Below are 16,390 nucleotides of genomic sequence, written 5' to 3'. Positions count from 1 at the left end.
GCGAAAAAAAGGGAGGCCAGTTAGGATTATGATATCTAGCTGCCTCTTCCTCTAAGTCATCCCAATTTACATCTGAAAGGTCAGGATTGTCGTTACTTTTATCTTTTTGTGATGTTTGCAGAATTGGGTATTTTTTGGGCCTTTTCTCGCCTAGCATCACTTTGTCTTTTACAGAAGGAGCCTTGGCCCCCTCGTCATCACTTTCAAGAGAAATAAGATCTACTTCTTTGTCTGGCGGGGGGCTCCCGAGGTCGGTCTGAGAACTGACCTTTAAAATCTCCTCAGTCTGGGCGACCGCAGCCATTACTTGTGGATCGGCCTCCTTTTTATCTATTAGATCCTTGATTAAATTCCAATAAGAAAAGGCGGTTACAGGAATTTTTTCTGGCCCAAAGGTATTATAATAATCTTGAAAGGCGTCTCCCACCCTCCGCCATCTTTTTATATCAATGGTTCCTTCCTGTGGGAACCAAGGGCAGGTATCTTTCACAAAATCAAAAAATCTAAATAAGTCACCACTTTTAACCTTTACTCCCCGTGTCTTTAAAGCCTCTTTTAATTGTCCTACGTAGATTTGATGCTGGCTTAATTCTTGTCCCATTTTGGGCGCGTAACTTACCCTCAACTCCGACGCAGTAGGCTCCCGCGACGGTCGGAGGGATTTTTCTTTCACTTTAGTCGCAGGCCTTTCTATGCACCCTCTTCCTCATGTAGTTCCCTCGTATCCAAGCCCCGCATTTGGGCGCCACGTGTCCCGTCCAGTGGGATCGTTAACACAGACCTTGGAGGAGGGGTGGGAATTTAGAGAGACAAGACACACAAGAAATGGAGACAAGACAGTATCCTGATCAAGTCTCGTTTAATGGCGGCGGTGCAATGCCTTATATAGGCTGGCAGGGAAGAGGAAGTGCGGCAGAGCAGGCAGGGAGGAGAATAATGAGAGATGTCACCAGGCGCATGCTCGGTAGACTTAGTCTTTCCCGGGCGCGGGAAGTTATCTACGCGTGTGCGGGAAAAGTTCGCGCGCATGGGAAAAGTTGATTATGAAGAACCAGGAAGTGCGCCATCTTGTCTCCGCAATGCGGAGCTTAAGCAACAGAGGCCGCGGCAATTTCCGGGCCTCACGGCTCCGGACAACCAGAGCTGCCAGGCTAGGTCATTTCATGAAATACATATAACTTATAAGGGTCTGAGGTCTAAGGAAGCTTCCGTAGAGTGTTAATTATTGCATTACTTGGGCTTTAAAGGAATGGAAGAAGTTGAGAGGCCATGCCCATATCTGAAGTCTAAACTTGTCTACAAATGTGAAAATGTGAACATGTGTGAGAGTTTCTATGAGTGTGAAAGCGGGGGAGTGGCTCCTATATAATTCTGTTTAGATATTTGGAAGGATATAATTGGAATATAAAACAGCCACATTTGGACAGAGCACAATTCCACTCCCAAATGTGTCAACATCCTTTAACTACACTCCTATGCAAATTAGGTGGATATGTGGTTTAAAAACCAACTGCTCTCAAAATAAAGGATATTTTCCCCAAGCCTGTTTTAAACAAAATGAATGGCACACAGTCTCATAAAGAGAGATGATTGACATTACATAGCCTATGAAATTTTCCTTTTCAAAATCATGACATTTTATAACATAAAGAGGTAGTGATTATATTATGCACTCCCCAAACTTAAAATTAAAAAAAAAAACACCAGTGGGAAAACAAAATAATATGCCATACAAAGAATGCAATTAGGCAGAGCTAGATTAGAGAATCCACAGAGGATAAGCCACAGGGCTGATTATCTTAAATTTAATTTGTGCTTTTGGTATTTTTTTCTCCTGCATTTTAGTGATTCCACAGAGATCAACTTGCAACAGCTTCATTTTTCAATTGGTCTATTTAATTTTTTTTGCATCAGGCATAATAAAATATAACTACCAGACCTATTATCAGTCTTCCAGCAGCCTTGTCATTTCCAGCAAGAAAGTGGTAATATGGTACTTGACATTTAAACCTCCTTTGCAGTAGGTGCAGATCGAATTTCTTGTAAATGGGTGCACATGAAATTAAGTTTTATAAATACTGGAATTTGTTGAGAATTAACCCAATCCTGGTAAATGGAATAAAACATCTCTGTGTGCCTTCTCTGCCTCTTGAAATTCTGGCATTTCAAATCAAGTGCCAAGAAGCTACAAATAATCAAAGAGGAGGTGTTGTTTGTTCTCAGAACAGCCAGGATTTACTATAAGGGGCAGCAATTATATGTTTATAATTGTTTAATTCTGTATATAACCAAATGAATCCACTGTCCCCTCATCTACATGGGTTGACTCTGCCCCATGCTCAGTGGCAGGCAGATGTTAGTTCTCTCCATATTTTTCTTAATAAATTTGATAATGTTAAAAATGTCAGGAACAGCTTGTTGCCCTTACCAAAAATTTAGCAGGGAAGATGGAGGGATTCTCCCAAATGAGACTCTACTCTCATGCAACTCCCTAAATTCTCAGGAATTTGTATTTCTCCAAAGTACAAGTGGTTTTTCCTCTCCCCTTTTATTCTACATTATTCAGTCTGGCTTCTTTATTAAAACAATTGAGATCTGAACCCTAACAAATTGCAGCATTCAATTAGGTGTATTTCTGTTTTACTGAATCATAAGTTTAGTAACTAACCCTTGTTATCCCAGCAAGCCCTTTTGGGTCTCTCTATCCCACTACCTCCACTACCGCAAATTTTTCCCTCTAAACACAGAAAGCTATGCCCTGAGAAATAATCTGGTAATACACATATCACCTAACTTCTACAAAGTGCTTTTCTTCTGAATTTTGGCTTGGAAAAGAGATTGAAATAATGATCTATTTGGAGAGATGGAGGCTTGGAGTTTAGTGAGCAAGATGGTAATTTTAGATGCTGGTAGCCAGGGTATTTTTTATTTTGAATATCAAAAATTATAGAACTTTAAGGGGATCCAAGGTAAAAGGAACAAGAAAGTCTGGTTTGGATTGTTCTGTTTGTGTTGTTTTTCTTACAATATCATATCTCATGTGGAAAGGAATTAAGACTTCCAATGGAAGTTCGAAAGATTAATTCAACACCACCAATTCTTAAATCTGAAGGAAATAAGTTGTATTTTTTACTATGGTCACCTGTTTTTAGCCCAAATATAAACTACAAAGGTAATTTAGAAAATAAAGTTGACTCTGCTATAGCTAGATATCACAGATAAGGCCATACTTAGCATAAAGATCACTTTTTCTAATGATATGCTTATTTTTTTAAATTTCTAAACTATTTGTCTACCTATGATTTTAAATTATATTATAAGTATATTAAATGTAAATATATACCTATTTGAATTTCTTATATATTGTTTTAATTTTAAATTATAGTGACTATACTCTCATGTTTTCTAAAACAAGTTTACTCAATCTCTTCCTACCGATCTTTGACACCAATGCCTTTGTCATCACTAGAGCTACTTTGTGAGTCACCTGAAGCAGTCTTCTGAACTCTTTATTTCTCAAAGTTGTTCAAGACTTTTAAAATTTGAGTACGAGGCTGTCTCTGGAAATTATATCCCAAGGCACATTTATCCCAAATACTCATTCATGTAACCTGAGGAAAGTAGTTTATTTTATTCATCCTCCAGGTATAAAGTCATGCTTTCCAATTACTGTGGCCTTTTAAGTGATCTTAAAAATCTTGTTTACAACAGGCATCCAATGCTTGCCATTGCGAGGTCACACCTGCAGGAAAAATGACTAAACCTGTGTTAAATGTCCCTTGTTAACAATTCCATCTTATGACCCCTGTGCGCATTTCCAACTAGCATCAATTGAGGTCATTTCTAGCTAAAGTAAATCTTCAAACAGTTTTTTTTTTTTATTTGTTTGATAAAATAAAGTCATTGGGAGATGTGGTAAGAAGAATAATGCCCCCTTTAAGATGTCCATGTCCTAATCCCCAAAACTGGAAATATGTTACTTTCTATGGAAAAAGGAATTAAGTTTACAGATAGGATTAAGGTTATTAATCAATCAGCTGACCTTAAAATAGAAGTATGGTCCTGGATTACACAGGCAGGCCCAAAATTATCACAAGTATCTTTAGAGTAGAAGAGTAAGGCTGAAGAGTTAGTCAAAGAGGAAGTATGTAAGAAGAGGCTGGAGGAATTTGAAGCCCGAGAAGTATTCTGAACTGCCACTACTGGCTCTGCAGCCCAAGAGCTATTGGGTTGGGTGGCTTCTGGAAGCTGGGAACGGCTCTCAGCTGACCGGCAGCCAAAACGCACGAGCCTCAATTCTATCACCACAGGGAAATGAATTCTGATAACCTCAATGAGCAAGGAAACAATTTTCCCAGAAAGGAATGAAGCCCTGTGGACACCTTGAGACTGGACTTTTGATCTACGGTGCTATAAGGAGAAATCACACCTTACTTTTAGCATCTATCGTATCTCATATGATAAGTGATTCTATCATTCAATGATCACTTTAATAATATAGAGAGAGCAAATGGTCAGCTGATCAAGAAGCATGACTCATTTTCTTCTTTCTAAAATGACGATGCTCAGTATCCTTGAGAAATAGTCTCTTAGTTCCTCACATGCCAAGAAAAGAGGAATCTTTAAAGTTACAGAGTAGATGCTCCTACAGACAACAAAAGGTGATTATTTGCAGCAATAAACAAGCTTTGAAAGAGAGGAGGATAGGTTCCATTTTCTAGGGCTCATTGTTCTACTGTAGGTTGGGCATCCCTAATCTGAAAATTAGAAACCCGAAACTTTTGGAGCACTGACATGACGCCACAAATAGAAAATTCCACACCTGACCTCACGTGACAGATTGCAGTACAAACGCAATCCAAATTTTGTTTCATGCACAAAATTATTTAAAATGTTACATAAAATTGCCTTCGGGCTAATTCTATGTGTATCAGGGTGTATAAAACATAAATAAATTTCCCATTTACACTTGGGTTCCTTCCCAATATATGGCATTATGCATATGCAAATATTTCCAAATCCAAAAAAAAAAAAAAAAATGCAAAGTCTGAAACTCTTCTGGTCCCAAACATTTTGGATAAGGGATACCTTATCTGTACCAAGGGTCTTAAGGCCAAGTTGCTGAATTTCAAATTTTTCTTGACTGGGCATCCCTTTCTGTAAAAATACTGTCGTTACCTAATTATAACATAATCTTTATGCCATAGGTAAGAGTACTTTAAAGTTTTCGAAGTGAAGAAAATGCCAAGTGTGTTGAGGAGAGGCCTGTGGTTGTGCATGGCCCACGTTAGTGCTGGGAAAAGAGACCAGAATGGGCAGTGAGGTCTGGGTCATGGTGGTCCTGGGTGTCATTCTTGGGGGAATGGTATTTTTCCTGAAAGGATCTATGGGCTTTGTTAAGGGGAAGGACATGATGAGATGTAAATTTAGAAATATCATTCTGGAAGACATAATTAGGTTGGAAGCTATTTGCTATGGTCTAGCTCCCACTCTTTCCAAGAAAGCCATAAACCTGATGGGAGTGGGGATGGAGGAGCAATAATAACATCAATATATCGATATGTAATATTTTATCACCTTGGATCCTCACAATGATATCTAATTTACCCCAAGGAAATGGAGGCTCTGAGAGGTAATATGACTTCCCCCAGGTCATGAAGTAAAGGGTCAGAATGATAACACCAGCCCTCTTGAAACAAATTAGTGCTCTTTCTGCCTCCATAGAATTCGCCTTTGTGCTTCCATTTTGAACTCACCTATAAAGGAGTCAATGATAATCTCTAACCCTGAAGGTTACAAGAGATTAGAACCATGTATGAGTCTGAGACTCACTTGTTAATACAAGTAGGGCATTTTAGGAGCTCAGAGTAATAAAGCTCTCTCACTATTTTATTTAAAATTCATAAAAATGAGAAGAAAGGATTCAACTTTGCAAGTAAAGGAAATAGTAATCACGTCCATTTTACTCTTTGGAAATAATGAAATGAGTTCCCATATACTAAATGCTTGGCTGTGCCAGGCTCAGTGCCACTCTTAATATTGACATCATAAGATGACATTGTTATTCCATTTTACTGGAGAAAAACAGGCCAGAGAAGTTAAGTCATGTGCCCAGTGTCATTGGGTAAGTAAGGACAGAATCAGGACTTAAGTCTAGGAATTTCTGTCTTCAAAGTTTTCAACCTCCTTGTCGTGTTGCCTCAAGTCTGATAAAGAAGTAGGTAAAGGAAACATCAAAGAAGACAAAATGTAAAGGTAACTTTTTTGGTGACTTACATGAAGACTTAATAAATGAAAGTAGCTCTTAAACTTCCACCACGAACTCGAGTTCATTGCTCTCTACAAGTATACTCAAGGGAGTACATGAATCTAGGAAATTGTGTATTTTTCTAAGGAAAGGTTCTATAATTTTCATCAGACTCTGAAAGGAGTATATGACCCTCAGCATGTAAAAGCCATTGCATCAAAAGAAGGGATTCACTCTGAGCCTTATTCTACTACTGGCCTCAGGGTCTGAGTGATAGGATTGGGTGATATTACATAATTGCTTGTAGACCAGGATCAAGGTAGATCTGCTCGCCCTTCAGGCAAAAGGAAAGCCCCCAAATCAATGCTCCTATTTGTAAGGCTTGGATCCTCCTTCCTCCAGCATCTTTTCACTTCCTTATTACTCCCTGATCTGGGGGATTCTTTGGTAAAACAAGGAAAAAAGAGTGATTTTGTTAGCAATCAAACAAAACAAAGTTACACCATGAAATACGGTCAATATTTGTAGAAGCGCATTAGTGTTGTAGATGCTTCATGCCAAAGTATCATAAAAGACCTAACTCTGCTGAGTGACAGACACTGAGAATCTACACCATCACCAGGAAGTGGCAGAGGGTAGGACGAAGAGATAAGAGGCCCAGGGATAGCTACCTATAGTGGATGTTGAAGTGATCAAATATGACCTAAAGGGAAAGGAAAACAATATTTGTTCCATCTTTTGGACTCTCTGCCTGCTTAGGAGTTAAGACGGTTTCCTCCTGACATGGACTTGCCCGTTGCAACACTGTGGGAGGATAAAGAGTATTTAAGATTCCAGGAATCAATGAATGTTCATTCTAGAGAATAGCATCATTGGTTCAAAGGGACACAGAGTTCAAAAACGCAGAAAGTTTCTCTCTGCCTTTGGAAACTCCCAATAAAACCAATTCTAGACCTTGTTAAGGTACAACAAAAGTGTTTTTCTTTTCTCACTCTCTCTCATTTTGATTACTTCAAAAGGCCACCAACTTACAGAGAGCCCTTAAACTTGATCTATTAGCTTTCTCTGGGAACATAACAGTCAGTAAACAGAGCCTCTGACAGCCTGCTTTCCTCCCTGAGTACCATGTGGCTGGTCAAAATGGGCCCTGGGGGCTGGGGATTCACACCAGCAAGAAAGAATTATAAGCTGCCCACAGCCACTCTGGAAAGACAATAAGGAAAATGTCAGATGCTGAATTATATTTGTGTATCAATCATTTAATAAAAAGGCTCTATTATTTCTGATCTTCTGATGACTCTTTCTTTAGTAGTCACTACTTTAACAACATTATATGCAATTTCTTTTACCACCATGCAGACACGTTTTGATTTTTAAGACCCAGTCTACTCCCAATTTCACATATATGGCTTCACGATCTGACAAAAAAAATTATAGTAGTTTTATTCTATTAACTCTAGAGCCAGCTTGCCTAGGTTAGAAGGTTTACCAAAAATCAAAAGTTCTCCAGGAATGCATTTGTAAAATTTCTGTCTCATCTAAAATGGAGAATTATTCACCAGTTGCTAATTATTATCTTCAAGAGTCTAACTTAGATATTTAGTTTTGGAAATAAAATGAATCTTAGGGACCATTTTGTCCATAAGGGTCATATATGCTTCCTTTTAAGGGCCAGCTGTCATTGATTGGGCCTTGCTACCTGAAAGTTTGTGTTGAGTAGGATTCTGAATCTCAGCCTGGGTTCTGTAACAAAACAAGCCATGGTGAGTTTCTACTCTCTCTGCCATCAGTGCAGATGTTGAGTACAGCTACACTCCTGCAGATAGTTGCCATTCTGGTTCTAGCCCAACCCACTCATTTACAGATGACAAAACTAACTCCCAGCAAGGTGAAATGACTTAATCGAGGTCACCACAGGAGTTAGGAGAATGGGAGATAGATCTTAAGTGTAAATCTGAGTTCTTTACACCAACCAAGCACTTAGGATAGGATGAACCTAAGGGTATTTTTGATTAACCAATTCCAGTCTCCCATCTTTGCTAATTTCAGCTTGTCCAGCATCAGGTATTTCTTGTTTTGGTGTATAACTTTTGTCAAAAGTATCTATTTTGAGGGAAGGAACACTTCACACTTTCTTTATATCTTTATATTAATTACTGTCTTAGATAATTTGCCATACTGCATAAAAGAGACTGAAAGCAAACGGCTGGCAATCTGTCTCTAGCTGGCAGGAGAAGGCCTGGAAAAGGATGAGGAGGGTTTACCTTTGTGACTTAACAATTTTACCTCCAGTAGGATGTAGAAGGGCAGTAGAGAAATGGACAGTTTTGGGAGTAGGAGGGTTGGGGGTTACTATATTATTTGGTACAATTTTAAAAATCAGTCTATATCTATATATTATTTGCTATCTTTCTCATCCTCTCTTGATGCCCCTTGAACACCCTGAAATGCCTCAGCCTTCTGAATTAGAACTTCTGCCTGGATAACTCTTTTCTTTATGGCCCTCAATTAAGTCATTTCACCTTTCACTCCTTTACTTCTTTCATGTCTTCATGCTTATATATCACCTTATCAGAGCAATCCTCTCTCATGGCCTATTTGAAACAGCACATTTCATCCCGTACCCCTGTATTCCCTGGCCCTGCCTTGTTTCTTCATAGCAGGTAGCACCTAACCATTACAAATTGTTTATGGCTATATTTATATAACATACCATCTGACACAGAGTGTACTATACCTTTGCAATAAATTATGTACTTCCTTTTCTCTTTCACTGCTAGATTATAAGTTGAGCATGTTCTATTTTGTTCATCTTTTGTTTCTTAGCCCATAGAACAGTCTCTGCTGCATAGGAAAACAGCAATAAATATTTGTTGACTTTAGTAATTTGAAGTGATATTCACATTTGAATCAATCTAGCTTAAAATTTCTGACACTATTGAGTAGGGTTTGGAAAATACAGACTGTGGACCACTTCCAGCCCAAAGCTTGTTTATGTAAATACACTTTTATTGGAACATGCATTCCCAGTTGCTTATGAATTGTCTGTAACTGTTTTCATGTTACAATGGTAGAGCCAAGTAGTTGCAACAAAGACCATAGAGCCTGTGAAACCTAAAACATTTCCCATCTGATCCTTTATTAAAAAGGTTTGCTGACTTCTGCTCTAGAACATTAACAGGGATGAAAGTTATCAATGGTGGACGTAGTTCTCTCACTATAATTGTCCAAGATGATCTGCCAAAGAGGTGGATGGATGGTACAATGAATTACTGCTCAGAGTCAACTCCCCACTCCTTTATAGAGCCTCAGGATGCAAACTTCCGAGCAAATTCTGCATTTATTCCACAAATATTTTTTGAGTACCCACTATGTGCCAGTTGCATTCAAAAGCCCACTGACATATGGTTGGACAAAAACAAAAGTTCTTTCCTCATGAAAATATACATTCTAACAACAGATACAATAACCAATGAAAATACGAAGTAATTTCCATAGAAGTGCTATAGAAAAAGAAAAAGGGAGGAAAATAAGGGGTATGTTCCAAGAATGTTGGGAGGAAAAATGGGTGTGTAATATTGTATAGCACATAGGACACATTGAAAGGATAACTTTAAGCAAATACTTGAAAGGATGATTAAGGGGCCTTGGAGATCACTCGGGAAGAATATTCAAGGCAAATGGAATAGCCTGTGCAAAGAACCCAGAGCAGAAGTGAGTTAGCTGGTTTTGAGGAACAGCCAGGAAGCCCCTGTGAATGAAGAGGAGGGAATGAATGGGTGGGGCATTCACACTGAGAGTGTTCTGTTTTAATCAGAAACTCTAATTGGGAGGGAAATACAATTTAACAGATATTAGAGAAACTCCCCTGGGGCATTTAATTTTGACAAATAAGATACTGTAGAATATTGTTAAATTGATTACATTTTATTGGCCCAAATTAATTTGATTGCTCTTTTCACATTTTCAAATCCCAGTCCTTACCTCATTTATTTGAAATCTCAGAATTGAAAACAATTTTGATCATTTGACTTCCTATGTCTCTGATCCTTAAATTTGCTCAAGAGGCTTTCTGCTGGAGAAGAAAACCTCTGTCATGAGGAGTAGAACAGGCTCTGCAGTCAAACTTTGTGAGGCTAAATCGTGGTTCCCCCAAAGCATTGAACCTTTCTGAGCCCCCATTTCCTTACCAATGAAATGGACAGAATAACAGTGACTATCCCAGGGTTTTTGTGAACATTGCATGACATAATGTGAGGTAGCACCAGGCACAATGTTTGTAAGCATTTCATTACATGTTAGCTATTATTATTCTATATTTTCTTTGTTTTCTGCTTGAAAACAAGAGTTTTTCCAATTCCCAGTGATGGGGAATTTATTCTTTCCTGAGGCAGCTCCTTGCTTCTTTGGACAGGTCTGGCTATTAAGTATTGAGCCCAAATCTCCCTCCCTGTAATTTGCATTTACTGGCACTAGTTCTACACCTTAAGGTCAAATAGATTTCATCCATCTCCTACCTGAAAGCCCTTCAGTGATTAGAGGTAATCACTATATCCCTCTCTAGTCTTTCTGTTTCCTCAGCCATGCTTCATTTCACTCTATTTTCCTTTCTCTCACCCACATAGGTTTCTCCTTTGACCTTGCTCCAAATTACCTTATGTCTATCTTAAATTATGTTTACACTTCTTTCTAACATCACTCTCCTTGTCCACCTTCCAATTTAATTAATTACATTGTTATTTCTACATGTCCAAGTTCATAAGATGTGCATTCCGTCCAGCAACTGTAATTTCTACAGTTAGTTAGCCTTAATGCTTTTTTCCTTTTTTTCCCCCACTATACCTGCTCTCTGGTTTGACCATTGTGAGGGTTGTGGATGGGATTCAGGATTCCCCTCTTTTGATCTTAACAAGTTAATAGCCCAGTTTTTGTCCATACTCAACTCACATTGAATTGAAGGTTAACATTTTTTCCAACAATTTGCTTCACACATAAAGCTACTAAGCTACATGTGCCATATTTTACCTTTGTACAACAAGCCTGTCTTGTGATCTCAATACTAGACCTTCTTATTGTCTTCTCTGCTAAAATTTACCACATCAGCTTTGATTTTTCTTCCTTCAACTCATGATCTTTCATTATTGCTACTACCTTAGATCTACACGACAATTTCAATGGCACAGTTTCTAGGTCTTTATTCAAGTTATTGATTTAAAACACTGAGCATCTCATGGCTAAAGACAGAGCCTTGAGTTATACCCCTAGACAGCTCCCCAAGACTGAATAAGATCCCATTGGTAAGATAATTAAAACAATTTTATCTCACACATGTTACATAGTATCTTTATTTGTCCTTCTGATCATGAGTGTATTTTTAGGAATCTTTTCCTATTCTTCACTCTACTCCAGATGCACACCATCTGTGGCATTTTATGATTTATTAGTCAGATATTAACCTGATATGAAAGGAAAATGACATTGTACTGATCAGGCTTGTTGTTTACCTCACAATCATTTAGAAACTCAGGTGATGTCTGTCCCTTGCTGATAACCAGTCATTGCTTTCTCTGGCTGAGACAGTAATGCCCATCAAATATTGCATTTCTTCCCCTGCATTTTGAGGACCTCTTGCAGTTAGACATGGCCACGTACCAAAATCTGGCAAAAAAGTCTGCATGGAAGTGGCATGTGTCTCTGGCTGAAACGGTGAAAATCTCTTATATAATCCTGCACTCTCCCTTATCCCCTCCCTTGGTGGCTAAGGATAATTAGTGGTACAGATAAGGTGTAGCTACAAAATGACAGAGCCTTCACTGCCTGGGTCTTTGAAAAACTGTGTCGTTGATACTCCCTGCATATGAATCATGCACATAGTGTCAGTAATGAATGCAATATTTTCTTCTAATTACAAAGATTTAGGAGATGGTAGTTGGCTACTGCAGCATAACCTCACCTATTCTGACTCTGTCTTTTCTTCTGCTCTGAGATTAAAGCCCAAACTCCATAATGCAATAGGATCTGTGGGATTTAACGTCTCTCTCTCCAGCCCTCTTTTGTGCCACTTCTAACTCATTTCCCCTTCTCTAGCTATTCTGACCTTGTCATTGTTCCAAATCCTTTCTAGACGAGTGGCTTTCACATATGTTTGGCCCTGGAGATCCAAGTTTCCTCTGCCTCAAATGCTCTTTTCTTCTCTTTGGACTTATTTTGGCTACTTTTTCTTCAGATCCTAACTTAAGTATCACTTCCTTGGGGAACATTTCTTGGTTCACCCAAACTATAGTAGAGCCCCCATTATACATTTTCACAGCATCCTGTACTCTCCTTCAAAGCACTTTGCACCCATGCAATGATAAAATGTGCAACACTTTAATGTAATATATATTTTCTTCACTAGAATATAAACTCCTGGAAGTAGGGGCTTTATTTAATTCACAGCTATAACCTCAGCATCTCATACAGTGACTGGCACAAGGCCCTCCAATTTTTGACCATGACTGGATATTCCTATGAAAAGAAAAAAAAATAAAAAAAAAAAAAAAAAAAAAAAAGACCCAATAGATTTTACACTTATGCTTGAATTCCTCTCGTCCAGTTATCTGATTTCTTTTGATCTCAGAAGGCCAAGCCACATAATATTATGCTTGAAATAGAATTACCTTCTCTTTATAGATGTAGCTTATCAGCTCTCCACATGATGTGTCAAACAGAAGCAGAAAATGGGTGAAGACGGCAAAGATGATGAAACTTAGCACCCAGCTGAGCAGCACAGTCATGAGAAGAGTGACAATTCCAGGTGGGCTATGGAGTAATGTGGTTACTGGGGATGGGATGACTCTAAGCTGAGCTGCTAAGAGGAGAAGATGATATTTAAAAACAATTGCACATCCCATGCACAGTTACAGCCTTTCCTGTGGCCAGGGACAAATTACATATCACAAGTTAGCCTTCCGTCTATATCCATGAGCAGGTCCATGCTTGGTGCAAGCATATATATAATTTTTGAAAAATAATAGCTGCTCTGACAGCACCTAGCTTGGTGCTGGGGGAATAAAGCTTGTAAGGAATCTTGACTGAATTATTGATTCTGCACTTTAGAGTCAATAAAACTAGTTTTCTGAATCATCTGGTGCAGCTATTATCCTAATTTGAAATCTCTCACTCAAATCTAACTTAAGCATCTTTGGAATGGGCAAGTTTCAAGGCTAAAGGTGGTTTTGGAGATGAAATTAAAACTCAGCACCTACCTGAATATCCACAGCTACCTCCATCAGGAATGGGGACCCTATTTGCTTGCATTATCAGTGCCACACACTGGAAGGCACATGATATTGGATGTAATGTAGTTTTATGTATATTTTCAGCATCTGAATACCATCAGTTTTTAAAATACTTTTAAGCATTTTTAAGAACTGGGCAATATTCTAAATGCTAACATTTCCAAAATGGAAAAAAGAAAAGAGCTAATCGGTGTCTATGCAACATTATAACCAAAATGTTCTAGAATAAAATCTATTAATTGCCACTCTTCTTTCTTGATACTCTCTAGTCAAGACTATCAATGTTTCAAAGGCATGGGAAGAGGCAGCAGCTGAGGACTTGCAGGTAGGTAGGAGAAAGTGAGAAGTCAGACCTAAGGGTCAGGTGGCCCCATCTTCACTCTAACCATAGTCCCCATATCTAATTTTATTGGAGGCAAAGGCTTCTACTGTTATTCATTTCACTCATTTATTCCTCAGTATTTACCAGGTATTTACTATGTGCACAGCACTTATTGCAAAAAAAAAAAAAGTTGTGATGGGTAAATCTTGATGTGGCCTGGATATTCATCTCCTCCAAATCTCATGTGGAAAAATAATCCCTAATATGGCAGTATTGAGAGGTGGGCCTTTAAGAGGGGATTGGAGCATGACGGATCTGCCCTCAGATTAATACATTATCATGGGAGATGAACTTGGTGGCTTTATAAGAAGAGAAAGAGGGCTCTGTGGTCCTGAGCAAGCATGTTAGCACGCTTAGCCCCCTCATCATGTGAGGATGCCCTGTACCACATTGGGACTCTGCAAAGTTCCCACCAGGAAGAAGTCCCTCAGCAGATGCCAGGCCATGTCCTTAGACTCTTCAGCCTTCATAATTGTAAGAAATAAATGTATTTTCCTTATAAATTACTGCATTTCAGGTGATCTGTTATAAGAAAAGGGACTACGACAAACCCCTGATCACCTTTGTGGCTGTATAATCCCCTCCCTGTTGAGTGGGTTGGAACCTGTGAATCCTATAAAATTCTAATCTGATGAGATATCACTCCAGGAACCAAATTCTACCATAACTTGAATGAACTTGGATGCAGATTTTTCTCCAGAGCTTCCAGATAAGAGCATGACCTAGACACCAGTTGGATTTTGGTCTTGTGAGAGCCTAAGCAGAGATTCCAGTCTAGCTCACGAGGGTTGCTGACCTACAGAACTGTGAAATTGTAACTGGGTGTTGTTTTAAACTGACAAGTTGTAATTTGTTATGTAGCAATAGCAAACTAACACAGAAATGAAGTAAAATTGAACATTGATATGGATTTCAGAAGCTCACCCTCCAATGGGGTAAACAGACTTTGTATGGCCTATATGATGACACTCCTCCCCCCAAAAAGCAAAGTACATTTGTATTTTTTGAAGTGTCAAGTCTGTGTTGCATTCACTCCATTCATGTTTGGTAAGTTCTAACCATGTGCCCTACACAGCGTGGGCTGTAGGATTGAGAAACAGATTTGGTTTCTGCCCTCAGGAGGGCTCTGGTAGGAGAACATGACAACCTCCACAGGACAGGTGCATAGCCCTGCGTCGTGAGGAACCATGGGTGACGCTGGAATAGGGAGGACTGGCTTTTACAGGGTGTAGGCAAGAAAAGCTTCTTGAAGGAGGCAGCAACAGAAATTAATCCTCAACTTCAAAAGGCATATTAGGTCAACATGTTTTACAATATTTTCAGACAATTTCATCCAATGATTGTTTTTAAAATTTTATATTGTTCAATGGACACAGTGATACATTTAACTGCCTTTTTTTGAAATTGTGGGGCCACTTATGCCAAAAAATAAAAAGTCCATATTACCCATGGTTGCCCCTGCAGTCATTTAACTTGATTCCTTAGAAAGCAAAATTTCAGCAGTTGAGCAGTTTGACAAGTTTCACATTGATAAAAATTAAGATGCATTTCCCTCCTTTCCTCTTAAATACATTTGCACTGGGTTTGAGGAAATAGGCCTTGGAAGAGAGAGGAAGTGATTACATTTTCAAAAGTGTAACTTTAAAGTGAGGTGATAATGAGGATCACAGAGAAACTCAGCATTACAATCCTTCTCAATCATTCTTAGGAGGGTCAAGAGAAACAGCAGAGTATCTGTGTATGTATAAATGGAGGGACAATTCCCATTCTCATTTGTAACCTTTGTACTTTGGAAGAAAGTGAAACAATTGCATTTGCTCTCTAATTTTCTGTATTTTAAAATCTATTCCATATTTCTCTTTCTTGTGAATTACAAATTGCCTTTCAATTTTATGAGATTTTCAGAATTACAGCACAAGGTCAAGCATATGAAAGAGAATTATTATACAAAGGTCACTTATGTGCAAAATAGAGGTATATACACACATACATGCACACACATTTCCTCATTTATATCGATTTATGTCAGTGCTAATTTAGAATTAAACAAACTGGAATTTTGACAGATTATATCTTTCCAGATTTCTTATGTCTAAGACTCAAGAATAATGACTGTGGATCTTTAGCCTACATTAAAACACACACACACACACACACACACCCCACACACACACTCTCCATTGGTTCATGATTAATAGCTCTCACACAATAATAAATAATATAAAGTGCAAATTGATATTAAAAGGGCAGGAATTTTAAAAAGCCATAAAATATAACAATAGAAACGAACAAAAGCACACCTCCTGGGAGGCAAAGAGAAAGAAGGGAGAAGGGAATTGCCTATTATATGTAGGACTTTTTGATAAATACAGCAAGGAAAGCTTTACTGAAGAGCTGGGATAACTTCAGTAGAGCTACTAAGGAAGGGTGGAAATTAAAATGATCATGCTACTTGTATCTTAGCTACTCTCTATAAGCCAG

General features: G+C 38.5%; 1 long non-coding RNA gene across 1 annotated transcript in view; it reads left to right on the top strand.

The window, feature by feature from the left end:
• Positions 1-13,846, top strand: part of LOC108523822 (uncharacterized) — a 19,943-nt gene extending 6,097 nt beyond the window's left edge. The window contains exons 2-3 of the long non-coding RNA XR_001883901.1: positions 12,920-13,043; positions 13,797-13,846. This is a non-coding gene — a long non-coding RNA (uncharacterized LOC108523822). The remainder of the gene's footprint in view (positions 1-12,919; positions 13,044-13,796) is intronic.
• The last annotated feature ends 2,544 nt before the right edge of the window (positions 13,847-16,390 follow it).

This window comes from Rhinopithecus bieti, unplaced genomic scaffold, assembly GCF_001698545.2.
Source record: "Rhinopithecus bieti isolate Rb0 unplaced genomic scaffold, ASM169854v2 scaffold_76550, whole genome shotgun sequence".
In the NCBI taxonomy this organism is placed as follows: domain Eukaryota; kingdom Metazoa; phylum Chordata; class Mammalia; order Primates; family Cercopithecidae; genus Rhinopithecus; species Rhinopithecus bieti.
This window is presented reverse-complemented; position numbering and strand designations above follow the sequence as displayed.